The following is a 13796-nucleotide window of genomic DNA, read 5'->3' as shown; positions in this document are numbered from 1 at the left end:
GATTCATAGGTTAGAGGATTAGGAGAGCTTTAAATAGCAGCAAAGAATGACCAAAACATTAATAAACAGGGATAAACTAAAATGAGGAAAAAAACTAGCCAGAAATACAAAAACAGATTGTTAGAGCTTCTACAAATATATAAAAAGGAAGAGAGCAGCAAAAGTCCTTTAGAGGCTGTAACAGGAAAAATTATTATGGGAAATAAGGAAATGGCAGAGAAGTGAAACAAATATTTTGTGTCTATCTTCTCAGCAGAAGACACCAAAACATATTAGAAATAGTGAGGAACCAAAATTCTAATAAGAATGGGAAACTTAAAATAATTAATATTAGTAAAGAAAAAGTACTAGAAAAACGAATGGGATAGAAAGCTGACAAATCCCCTGTACCTGACAGCCTATATCCCAGGGTTCTAAAAGAGGTGGCTGTGAAGACAATGAATACACAGGTTGTGATCTTCAAAAATTTCTTAGATTCTAGAATGGTCCTAGTGAATTGCAAGATAGCAAATATAATAGTACTATTCAAGAATAAAAGTAGAGAGAAAACAGGGGACTACAAGTCAGTCAGCCTGACATCAGATGTTGGGAAATGTTGGAATCCATTATTAAGGAATTGGTAACAGGGCACTTAGAAAGTTACGTGAGTATGCAGAGTCAGCAAAATTTCATGAAAGGGAAATCATGTTTGGCAAATCTATTAAGAGTGTTTTTGAAGATGCAGCCAGCCAACTAGGTGCTACTCAAAAAGTTGCTGCTCAAGACAAGGGCTCCTGGGGTTGTAGTAACACTTGTATGTTAGTAAGGATAGAGGATTGGTTGAAGGACAGAAAACTGATAGTAGGAATAAATGGGTCATTTGCAAGTTGGCAGGCTGTTACAATTGGGGTGACGTAAGGGTCAGTGCTGGGGCCTCAGCTATTTACAATCTATATTAATGACTCAGGCGAAGAGACTGAGTGTAATCTATCAAGTTAAGGGAAAGTAAGCTATGAGGAGAAAACAATGATTCTGCAAAGGTATAAAGTGGGTAGGCAAGAAGCTGGCAGATGGGAGTACCATGTGGGGTTATTCACTTTGGGAGAAAGAATAGAAAGACTGTTATGTTCAGAGGGATTTGTGTGTCTTTGTACAAGAGATACAGCAAATTAACATTCAGGTACACAAGCAATTAGGAAGATAAATTTTGTGTTGGCATTTTTTCCCAGGGTGTTGGAGTGCAAAGGAGTAAGGGAGTCTTGCTGCAATTGCACAGGGCTTCAGTGAGACAACACCTGCAGTACAGCACTGTGTACAGTTTTGATCTCCAAATCCAAGAAAGAATATATTTGCCCTGGAGGGGGTGCAATAAAGGTTCACTAGATTGATTCCTAGGATGAGAGGGTTGTTCCTTGAGGAGAGATTGAGTAGAATGCACCTATACTCTCTGGAATTTAGAAGAATGAGAGATGGTCTCGTTGAAATATTAAAGATTCTGAGAGGACATGACCAGGTAGACACTGAAAGGTTGTTTCCCTGGCTAGAGAGTGTAGACATGGATCGCACAGCCTCAGGATAAGGGCCATTTTAGACTGAAATTAAGAGAAATTTCTTCTCTCAGAGTATTGTGGATCTTTGGAGTTCTATATCCCAGAGGGTGCTCTGTCAGTGATTATATTCAAGGCTGAGATCAAAGGATTTTTAGGGTGAGAAATTTCCTCATGTAGTGCCGTCTGCAGCAACACTGCGGAGGCCATGTGCCACTCCACTAGTACCACCCGCAATGCCGGTTGCTTCCTGTGCCAGGATAAGGCAGCACGTCGGTGTGGTCCTAAGTGCACCATAGGCTTTGATTCAGAGTTATCCTGATGTCACAGCCCAATGGCTTATGTGATGCTAGGATCTCAAATTTGGGCATCTAAGGTTGAGTCAGCACCTGTTTTACTTACTCAAGAAAAAACATGCATAAAGCTGCAAGATGAGTCCCACAGTAGAATAATTTAAAGGGCGAGAATCCGAATTGCAGTGAAGTTAAATTTTGGATTTTTTTCTATTACAGGGTATCTGGAAGTACTCTGGGATGCCTTTAGAGGTGTTGTGTCCTCCTGCTGTATTCAGGGGCCTCAGGCAGCATTCAGGAGTAGAAAGCAGTGCAGGAGCCACTCAGGCCAATGCTGCAATCATTTAGATGAGGTATTTGTGTTGCCCACCTTGATCTGAATGGGAGGTGTCAGCTGTGGCTCAGTTCATAGCACTCTCGCCTTTGAATCAGAGGGTTGTGGGTTCATGTCCCACTCCCGGAAAACCAAGAACTGTGATTGGACTCGAAAGAGTTGCAATCTGTGACTGTTGATAACCCGAAAGAGTTTGATCTGAATGGGTGCAGGCAGGTCATGGTTTTTTTAAAACTCTTTGATGGGATGTGGATGTCACTGTCAAGGCCAGCATTTGCTGCCCATCCCTAATTGCCACTGAACTGAGTGGCTCGCTAGTGCCATTCAGAGGACAGTTAAAAGTCAACCACATTGCTCTGTAATCACACATAGGTCAGACCAGGTAAGGGTAACAGATTTCCTTCCCTAAAGGACATTAGTGAACCAGATGGAGTTTTTCAACACTCGATGATAGTTTCATGGTCACCCATTACTAAGACTAGCTTTCAATTCCAGATTTTATTGAATTCAAATTCCACCAGCTGCCAAACACAAGGTGGTGGTATGATCCTACATCAGCACCTCAACAAGTCCGGACATCTTGTAGGGATGTCCTCCAACTGCCGCTAATGCATATATAGTAAATCTTGGTCAGGGTGCTACCACCATCTGGAGACCTCCATGTCTTTTTGTCCAGCAACTCCACATGGTATGGGCAGCAAATACCATCAACATGGCCATGAAGTTGTTAAGACTGCAAAAACTAAGGAAATGTTAGGATTTATCGTAAAACATGTAGAATATAAAAGTCAATATGAGCTGATATAAATCTTAATAAAACCTCAGAGTACTGTGTGCAGTAATGGGCACCACGCTTATAGGAAAGATATTAAGGCATCAGATAGCACATTACGCAGATTTAATAGGATGCAGCCTGGTATGAGGAAATACAAGGGTTAGGAAAGATGACAAAAATGAGTCAGTTTTTGTTAGAACAGCACAGGTCATGAGGCGATATGATTGAAGTGTTTTAAATTATGATAGAATGAGAGAAGGTAGCTAGAAGCCAACTGTTTTCGGTATTCAAGGGGTCAAAAATGAAGTCCATAGATTAAATGCAAGGGATTTAGAACTAAAAGCAAGAGAAACTTCTTTATGCAGTTATAAAACTGTGAAATTCACTTCCAAAATTAGTGAAAGAGGCACAAGCTTTACAACATTCAAGATTAGTTTAGATAGATGAATGAAATAAGTTGGGATGGAGGGATAGGGTGGGCCAATGCATTTCAGGCTATTTTCTTGTGTGACCAGTAAACACCAATGTGGATTGATTAGCTAAGTTGTTAGTATTCTTGTCTGAGTCAGAAGGTCATGTGTTCAACACAGGATGTTTTATTTAAAATTTATTCTTGACCAGTATTTATTGCTCATCCCCAGTTGTACTTGAGAATGTGGCAGTAGGTCTCCTTCTTGTACAGCTGAAGGTCACGTGCTGATAGTAGGTGGCAAGATCCAGGATTTTCACCCAATGTTTGAAAGGACAATGACACATGCCCAAGTCAGGATGATGTGTGATTTGGAGGAGAAACTGCAGGTGATGATGTTCCATCTTGTTACCCTTGTCCCTCTAGATGGTAGAGGTTGTGGGTGTGGAAGATGTTGCCAAAGAAGTCTTGGTGAGTTTCTGCCATGCATCGTGTAGATTACCGTTCCCAAACTGTGGGTCACAACTGCCAATAGGATTGCAGAGATAGTACCCCCTGCTGCCGCTGCCCCCACCCCACCTCACACAAAGGCAGAAATGGCAACAGTGGAGAGGAGACTTTAGCAGGACAGCCCTGGACATACTGGATTGATGCTGCCAAATAGCAAGGAATGGGTGGTGACCCCAAGGTACCCTTTAGCCTTAGGAGTGAGTGCCTAGCAGACCCGGGACGTTTGTGCATCAACTTGGTGCAGGCAGAGACAGCATAACTCAGTGACTGATTGTGGGAAAAACCAAGAAGTCATGTTGCTGAGGTGAAGTGGTGAGTGGTGGTTTAAAACTTTATTGTCTTTGTGCTCGTCAGCCTGGTGTACAGGCTCCTCACCCCAGGCTGATGACTTTGCTTTGCACGCAGTGGCAACTAAATCAAGGCAGGTGGGGGTGGGGGGGTGCATGGAGTGGCAGGGGGTGGGGGATGAAAGAGGGGCTGATTACTGTGTGAGGTGGGTGGAGGGGGAGAGGAGAGGAGCTGATTACTGTGTGTGGGGGTTAGGGGCTGATTACTGTGAGCGGGGGGTGGATAGGGGCTGATTACTGTGTGCAGGGGGGGATAGGGGCTGATTACAGTGTGTGCAGGGGTTAGAAGCTGATTACTCTGCGTGGAGGGAGAGGGGCTGATTACGGTGTGTGGGGGGGGGAGAGGGGCTGATTACGGTGTGTGGGGGGGAGAAGGGCTGATTACGGTGTGTGGGGGGGAGAGGGGCTGATTACGGTGTGTGGGGGGGGGAGATAGGGGATAATTACTCTGCGTAGGGGGAGAGGGGCTGATTACGGTGTGTTGGGGGGGAGAGGGCCTGATTACGGTGTGTGTGTGGGGGGGGGTGAGAGAGAGGGGCTGATTACGGTGTGTGGGGGGGTGGGGGGAAGAGGGGCTGATTACGGTACGTGGCGGGGGAGAGGGGCTGATTACGGTGTGTGGGGTGGGGAGGGGGCTGATTACGGTGTGTTGGGGGGAGGGGGCTGATTACTCTGCGTGGGGGGAGAGGGGCTGATTACGGTGTGTAGGGTGAGAGGGGCTGATTACAGTGTATGGGGAGAGAGGGGCTGATTACGGTATGTGGGGTGAAAGGGTCTGATTACTGTCTGTGGGGGGGAGAGGAGCTGATTATTGTGTGTGGTGAGGATAGGGACTGATTACTGTGTGGGGGCGGTGAGATGGGCTTATTACTGTGTGCGGAGGAGGGGGTAAGGGGAGAGGGGCTTCATTGAGTCTTCAATCCCTAGGGAATATGGAAAGCTTGGCTGAAAACCTCGAGTACATATAATAACATTTTTACAAAGTACTTTAAAAACACAGGTTTTCATATTTACATGATGCATTATATCCTCAACTCTAATATGCAAACTTTAATAATTGTACACTGAATTTTACCATGCTGCTTTATTACTCTTTTGTTTTTGCTGCCGTCTGTGGTTATATTGAGTTTCAATTGTTAAAATGGGGGTCACACTGGAAAATAGTCTGGGAAGCACTGCTGTAGATTATGTACACAGCTGCCAGGGTGTGCCAGTGGTGGAGTGAGCGGATATTTAGATGAGTGGAGAAGGTGCCTATCAAGTGACTGATTTGTGCTGGATACGAAACAACTTGTTGTTCATTGCACCTATCCAAATAAGTGAAGAGTATTCCATCACAATTCCAATTCAGTGCCCTGTAGGTGGAGAAAAGGATCTGGGGAGTCAGAATCTGAGGTATTTCCTCCGTAATACTGAGCCTCTGACCTGCTGTAGTAGCCAGAGCGTTTACATAGCTGGTCAAGCTGAACTACTGGTCAAGCTGTGCTTCTGGTCAATGGTGAACCCCTAGCCCCCAGGATGTTGATGATAGTGGTGATTTCATTGGATGTCAAGGAGAGGTGGTTAGGTTCTCTCTTGTTGGAGGTGGTCATTGACTGACTATTAAGTGGCAAGCTGCATTCATATCATGCATTAGCCCAAGTCCAAACACTGTCTATGTCTTGTTACATGTGGGCATAACTGCTTCATTTTCTGAGGAGCTATGAATGGAGCTGAACACTGTGCAATCATCAGCAAATATCCCCACTTCAGATCCTTATAATGGAAGGGAGGTCATGAATGAAGCAGCTGAAGATGGTTGGGCCTAAGTACTGCTTTGAGGAATTCCTGCAGTGATGTCCAAGAGTTGAGATGACTGGCTTGCAACAACAATAATAATTTTCCTTTGTGCCAGGTATGACTCCAGCCAATGGAGAGTTTTCCCACTGAACCCCATCGACTTCAATTTTATTAGGTCTCCTTGGAGCTGCATTCATTTGAAAGAAATCTTGATGGCAAGCATGGTCACTCTCACCTTTGGAGTTCAGCTCTTCTGGCTATGTTTGGACCATGGCTCAATTAGCATTGAAACTGAATGGCCCTGCAGAAACTCCTCAGATTTAAACAATAGGGCTGGAAAGGTGACCAGATGTGACTTCCAAGAACCAAAAATAAGTAATGTAACACGGCGTGTGCTCTTACTTGAAGAATAAGCTACTGTGATCATAGCTGCCAATTAGCAGCTGAGAGACTTCCTTTTTGAAGACTGCATTTAATGCGGATTAGGAGGAGTGAAAAATTGTGCATTTTGTTATGCAACAACAGTCTGGATACTCAGATAATGAAAAGAGACACAGTAACTTACCATATTCTGATTATCTGGTATTTTGTTTTTACCTAAATCTGCAGAGGAAGAAGTATTAATGCCCAGTCACCCTGCACCATAGATAACAGCAAATTGACTACTAATACTGTGTGATTTAGGGTTAGGCAGTTACAGTGTTAGGACTCGGGTTAGAAACCACAATTAACACCACACGATTTAGGTTTATGCTTCATGGTTAGGGATCAACAAGGGAGTTAGAGTTAGAAAGCGCTACTGACAAAGCAGCGTTACTAGATACATCCATAACTTCTAAAATATAGATACAGGCAAACACAGTATAGTGTTTTCTATTGTGTATATGTCTTCAATTTCGATCATTGTAAGTCAAAGTAAATTGGCGTAGCTCTGATTTTGGGTTTGTGTTAAGTGTCCATCATTGGCAGCTGTGACTTCAATTGCCAAGTCTCTAAGCTCTGAAATTCCCTCTGGGAACCTCACCACATCGCTATGTCCCTCTCTCTCTCTCCTCCTTTAAGACACTGTTTGAAACTTACCTCATTGTCCAAGCTTTTCATCATATGTCCTAATATCTCATTTGGCTCAGTGTCAAATGTTCCTACGAAGTGCCTTGGGACCTTTCACTACATTGAAGGGAATATATAAATCTGTGTTTCTGTTGTTAGGAGGAGAAGCCAATGTAGTCAGCATTAGCCACCTTTGCTTATCTGGCAACATAAATTAGATTTGAAATAACTAATCCAATGTAATGACGTGCAGAAACAGCATTAACAGAAAAATAATCTTTAAGAGTTTGTTTCAAACTATTGTGTTTGGAAGGCAACTTTTTTCTCTTTATTGGTGTGTTGGGAGATTTATGAAATTGTTTGATTAGCTTGCAGTTTATCGTGTAATTTGAACTGTCCCTGTTAGATTATGGGACCATAATTCCTCCTGGTATTTTTTTGAGATAAAATTGTTGTGTTTTTTCTTTAATTTAGTTTGCTGACAGCTGCTGGCAATATAGAGAGATATCAGTATCATTGCATTTTATGCTATTTACATTGTAGGATTAAAGGAAAAGTATAGTTGAGTTAATGCCACACAATCCTTTTTTATATAAAGAGAGATAGATACTTTTACACTTACCGGTATTTACTCAAGTCACCCTTTGTTATCCTGTTGTACGCTTTAGAGCTGCTGGTTGCAGCTACTTTGGAACAGATATTCTATTTAGAACTCCCTTCCTGTGACAACATAAAGTTTGACTCCAGTGACATCATGAATGAAGAAAAGCTGCCCATAATTCAATATCCCCTAAAGGAGTTAAACTTCATAATGTTAAAGGAGTGTAATTCCATAAAAAAATCTATTTTGAGAGACTTTAGCAGCAGCTTTAAAGCATACAAGATGACAACATAAGAGTTTACAATCTCCTTTCCTAACATCTATGATTCTAGGGCAAATGTAGACCGCACTTTCTTCTTAACAATTATTTCAACAATATTTTGAGTTTATTGAGGATTTATCTGCAATTATTAACCTGAACATTATTTAAAACAATAAGTACAATAGAGGTCATAGATATAAGGAGGAGAAGAATAAATGCATATCAGACACCAGAAGGAAATGTATAGAAATAATATGCCAGGCAGGATGTTAGAGCTATAACCTTCAGGGAAGTTCAAAGCGCATCTAAATCCTAGTCTAGGTCAGCTGGAAGTTTAGAGAGATGAGCTTTCTTCAAGTTTGACTTTTACATTTTTGTGACTATTACAGGGAAGGTTCACAATGTGAGTTATCCCAGCACAGAAACTTTCAAACAGATCCCCCATAAGCTACATAGAATTGACAGATGTTAACTAAACTGAGAAGAATATGGATTGCAGACACTTATGTTTATAGAAATGCTGAGATATCTACCTTCGTATATCTCCTTTCGAATGGTTTACAGTGCTTCATATACTGAACATAAGAGACTCCAGAAGTTCCTCAAAATACACATTCTGTTTTGGTAGGAATGGGAATTCTAGGAAGAAATACGAAGATTGGAAAAGCAGATTGCAAGCTGAATATATACCAATTCTCCAGAGAAAGAAGTAGCAAGGGAAGAACCCTGGATTTAAATTCTTCAAATGGGTAGTTATACCAGAAAACTTTGAGCAACCTGGCCTTTTCATTAAATTATGAACAAGAGGAATTTCACCTCCAAAATATTTTGATAAGTGAAGTTTAGCGGAGTCTTCATGATATTTTCATTGATTTTCACACATTATAGTCGTAAGACACAGAGCAGGCAACCAGCAAACATTTTTGGAATGGGAAAATATTGAGGAGATTTTGTAGTAAAGGTAAATTAATCATAAGATAAATTGAACAGTAATGTTAAAGTATTTTGATATTGAGCATACAATAAAGTATAATTATTGCAAATGCAAACAGTGAATTTGTACAAAAAGGATCACGTGTTGCAAGGGCAATTTTTGGTCAGCTCACACTCAAATTGAGAATTCGCCTATCATTCCTGGGAACACAAATTTTCAACTTTAAATATGGGAAACATCTGCATCTGCTGGTATCCCAATATGTAAATCAGCCTTTAGCAAAGATTTTAAAAACTTAGATGGAATGTTGCATACATTTAAGGAGAAGGTTTTCAAAGCACTGTACAACATTTTAAAGAAAAGAAGGTCTTAATAGGCATCACAACTTTGGACTGGCCTGGAAACTAATGCCAAGTTACCCATACACTGGAAAACATGGTACCAGATGGTACCTTTTTGCAGATCAGTCCAGTAAAAGAACTCAAAAGTACAGTCAACATGCAGAAAATTCAAAGACTGAAATCCATGAAGATAATCTATTCGACTCCTGCTACCTTCCCAGAAGCTTCCCTTTCACTGCCTTTATAAAAAAAATTTCAATTAAAACAGATAAACCTAATTAGTTCCTTTCAGTCACTTGACATCTCAAAGTGCTTCTTATTAATGTCCTTATGATAGGAAAGGATGACATAAGGACATTAATGAGAAAGGATCTGGCCTCAGAAGATCACAGTAGAATCAGTATGGGTGGAAATTAGGAATAGCAAGAGTCAGAAAACAATGGTGGTAGTAGTTTATAGGCCCCTTAACAGTAGTTATACCATTGGGCAGAGCATGAAGCAAGAAATGATTGGAGCTTGTAACATTGGAAATACATTAGCTGTGGGGGACTTTAATCTTTTTATAGACTGGGACAATCAAATTGGCAAGAGTGGTCTGGAAGGTGAGTTTGTAGAATGTTTTTGTGACAGTTTCTTAGACCAGTACGTTGTGGAACTGGCTAGGGATAAAATTATCTTAGATTCAGTATTATGTAATGAAGCAGGGTTAATTAGTAATGTCATAGTAAAAGGTCCACTGGGAAATAGCGATCATAAAACAATCGCATTCCAGGTTAAATTTGAAAGTGACATACTCCAATCGCCAACTAGAATCTTAAACAAAACATAGGTATGAGGGGAGAACTGGCTACGGTTAATTGGGTAAATAGACTGAAAGGTATGGAGGTTAATGAACATTTAAAAACACAATTCAATATGTTCATCAAAAGTGCATTCCATTGAAAAAACAACAACTCAGCAAGAAAGACCCATCCATGGCTCACTCAGGAAGTTAAAGATAGTACAGGTCAAGTGTCCTTTATCCATAAATTTGAAATCCAAAAACCGCATTTTTAAAAAATCTCATCGACCTTCAGTACAGAAGTCTATTTGTTTGTCTGCACTATTTACCTTGTCATTTTTTTCTTCACAGTTTACCTTCTCTTATAAGCAGAATTGCAGATGGCACCACCATTGGGAACTTATCGCAGGTATTCTTTATTTATTGTGCAGTATTACATCTTACTTTTCTGCCATTTTATTTACTTTAGACTATAACTAGCCTAGGCTTTGGCCAATGTAATGTAAGTAGGCCTAGGCCTATACACGGTATCCGAAAGCTGAAATTATCTGAAATCCGAAACACAATTGGCCCCGAGGGTTTCGGATAGTGGATACTTGACCTGTATTAGATTAAAAGGAGATGCTTACAATGTTTCAAAAAACAGTGGCAAATCTGTGGATTACGAGAGTTTTAGAAAGCAGAAGTGGGCCATCAAAAGGTTGATAAAAAGGGAATAAACAGAATATGGATAAACTAGTCACAAATATAAAAAGAGATTGTAAGAGTTTTTAAAAGTATTAAAAGGAAGAGAGTAGCTAAAATAAATGTTGTTCCCTTAGAAGCAGAGATAGAAGAAACTATCATGGGGAATGTGGAAATGGCAGAAACACTGAACAAATATTTTGTCTGTATACACATAGGTTTCATACATAGACAAAAAAGTAGGCAGTAGCCTAGGGGCTAAAAAGTGAGCAAATTAAGGAAATTGATATCAGCAGAAAAAAAATTTTGGTGAAACTTAAGGGACTAAAATCCGACAAATCCTGGGACCTGATGGCCTACAATCTTGGCGTCTAAAAGAGATAGCTGCAGAGATATTGCATATGCTGGATATGATTTTCCAAAATTCCTTAGATTTGAGAACTATCCCATTAGATTCGAAGTTGGCAAATGTTACACAGCTTTTCAAGAAAGGAGGGAGAAAAAACAATAAACTACAAATCAGTTAGCCTAACATCAGCTGTTGGGAACATGCTGCAATCTATTATTAAGGAAGTCTTAATAGTGCACTTAGGAATGCATAGTATGATTAGAACAAGTCAACATGGTTTTACTAAAGGGAAATCCTGTTTGATAAATGTTTTAGAGTTTTCTGAGGATGTAACTAGTAGGGTAGGTAAAGCAGAACCAGTAGATGCAGTATACCTGGATTTCTAAAATGCATTTGATAAGCTGCCACACAAAAGGCTAATAGGCAAGATAAGGCCTCATGGAGTTGGGGGTAATATTTTAGCATGGATAGAAGATTGGCTAACAGATAGAAATTAGAGAGTGGGCATAAATAGCGCTTTTTCAATTTGGCAGGCAGTGAGAAGTGGAGTGCCGCAAGGATCAGTGCTGAGTCCTCAGCTATTTACAATCTACATTGATGACTTAGATGAAGAAACAGAGAGTAATGTATTTAAGTTTTCTGATCATACCATGCTAGGTGGAAAGGTAAGCTGTGGGGAGAACTCAGAGAGGCTGCAAAGAGATATAGATAGGTTAATTGAGTGGGTAACAAGATGGCAGAAGGTTTATAAAGTAGGAAAGTATTTTTTAAACGATGTGAAACTTGTATCCGTTGATGTTCAAAGAGACTTGGGTGTGCTCATACAAGGAACACAGAAAGTTAGCATACGGGTGCAGCAAGCATTAGGAAGTCAAATGCCATGTTGGCCTTTATTGCAAGAGGATTGGAGTACAAGAATAAAACATCAGTTGTATATGGTTATGGTTAGACCGCATCTGGAGTAGTGTGTGCAGTTTTTGTCACCACATTTAAGAAAGGGTATACTTGCATTTGAGGCAATACAGAAAAGGTTCACTAAATTGGTCCCTTGGATGAGAGTTGTCTTATATTGAGGCTCTAAGTAAATGGGGCTTATATTCTCTGGACTTTAGAAGAATTAGATGCAATCTCATTGAAACCTACAAAATTCAAAAGGGGCTTGATAGAATTGATGCTAAGAGGTTGTTTCCGATGGGCGGGGAATCTAAAACAAGGTAGCACAGTCTCAGGATAAGGGGCCAATCATTTAGAACTGAGATGAGGAGAAATTATGTCAAAGAGTTATGAACGTTTGGAATTCTCTAACTTAGAGGGTTGTGGGTGCCCCATCGCTAAATGTATTTAAGGCTGGAATAGACAGATCTTTTGTCTCTCAGGGAATTAAGGGATGTGAAGAGCAGGTGAGAAAATGGAGTTGAAGCCCAAGATCAGCTATGATCATATTGAATGGTGGAGCCGGGCCGGGGCCAAGTGGTCTACCTCGGCTCCTATTTCTTGTGTTGCCTTGAAGCGAATGAAATACTTCTGAACTGGAGGTGTTGTTCCCACAAATAGTAATGCAATGACGACCAGATGATCTGTTTTTGTGATGTTGATTGGAGGATAAATATTGGCCAGGACGCCAGGGATAACTTCTCTGCTTTTCTTTGAAATAGCACCTTAGGATCTTTTACATTCACATGGCAGGGCAGACTTGGCTTAACATTTCACCTGAAAGATGTCATTTCCAGCACTGGAGCATCAGTCTTCAGGAAATTTTGGGTTAAAATAGGGTCAACCATGGATAAAGGCCACAGTAGCAGCAACTGCAAGATCACAATCTGATGCAGTATTTTCACTTATAAAGTTTAAAAACTGAGCCATTTTTGTCTATTGAGGGGGGGGGGGGGGGGGGAGGAATGGGCAACAATCACCTTATGAGGTCACAAGGAAATGTGACCTCACAGTGAAGACGTCATCTCAGGATATGTCACCAAACAAACAGCTTCCAAACAATAATAGGTCAGCAAAGTAACAACAGGAAAAATAATCAAATAATAATAAAGTAGCAGGCGCCTGAACGAGAATGCCTCCCATCTTATTGCTGGATGATGTTGTCTCGGATTTCCAGCCGTGTAAAACAATGGTTTATGTTGAATGTGAGGAACAGTCGGTAGATTTAATAAGTTAGAGACACGATCCTCTCGGCTCTCTCTCTGGCTCCATCTTTCAGTAAGTTTAGTGAAACGCGGCCCCCTGTACCGCTGCTTCTGCAGATATCGGTATGTAATGTACTTTTTCTTACCTCGCTCGCTTTTTCTCTCTCTCACTTTTTCTCCAGTGGCGACCCTTTTTTTTATCAGATTTCGCCGCTCCAGCTCTCGGCCAATCAGCGCAGGGTGGCCCACACTGATGACGTGTCGCCCCTAACCGCCGGGAGCGCGGCGCACGCGCACGAGGGCGGGAAACTTGCGGTTGACGGTTGGGCGCGCACTGCGCGTTCAAGTGAAAACAGCGCCCCCTGCAGGCCGGCGGCCGTACAGCGAACAGTGCAACTGGGCAGGGTCATGATTCCAGGTTCCAGAGTCTATTTCAGCTACGCGAATGGATTGAAACATTGATTTAACATACTTTTTTTAAAAAATGTATTTGTGTATTTTTATTGCCAATTTCAATGCAAGGTCTAGAGGCTTGAGCACATAATTCCTACTGCTTTTCAGGTGTGATGTTAAACTCAGGTATCATCTACCCTCTCAATCTCAAGTGGACCTGAAAGATCCCATGGCACTTTCCGAATAAGCAGCACTTCCAAAAGTAAATTAACTCGTGATTTCATTTCATT

The 13796-nt window shown here is 41.1% G+C and overlaps 1 protein-coding gene across 6 annotated transcripts in view; it reads right to left on the bottom strand.

Annotated features, from left to right (window-relative positions):
• odr4 (odr-4 GPCR localization factor homolog) overlaps positions 1-13373 on the bottom strand; it is a 101889-nt gene extending 88516 nt beyond the window's left edge. Inside the window, exons 1-4 of one of the 6 annotated variants that reach the window (XM_078561362.1) lie at positions 13250-13369; positions 8420-8525; positions 7646-7743; positions 7054-7134 (exon numbers count right to left, since the gene is read on the bottom strand). The gene's annotated coding sequence lies outside the window, so the exon portion shown is untranslated. Of the gene's footprint in view, positions 1-7053; positions 7135-7645; positions 7744-8419; positions 8526-13249 lie in introns of all 6 variants that reach the window. The other 5 variants (XM_078561364.1, XM_078561363.1, XM_078561366.1 and 2 more) reach the window with 5 other exon arrangements.
• Between the last annotated feature and the right edge of the window lie 423 nt (positions 13374-13796).

This window comes from Cetorhinus maximus, chromosome 17 (genome assembly GCF_964194155.1).
Source record: "Cetorhinus maximus chromosome 17, sCetMax3.hap1.1, whole genome shotgun sequence".
NCBI classification, from domain to species: domain Eukaryota; kingdom Metazoa; phylum Chordata; class Chondrichthyes; order Lamniformes; family Cetorhinidae; genus Cetorhinus; species Cetorhinus maximus.
The sequence above is the reverse complement of the archived record's forward strand: the minus strand, read 5'-3'. Positions and strand labels throughout refer to the sequence as shown.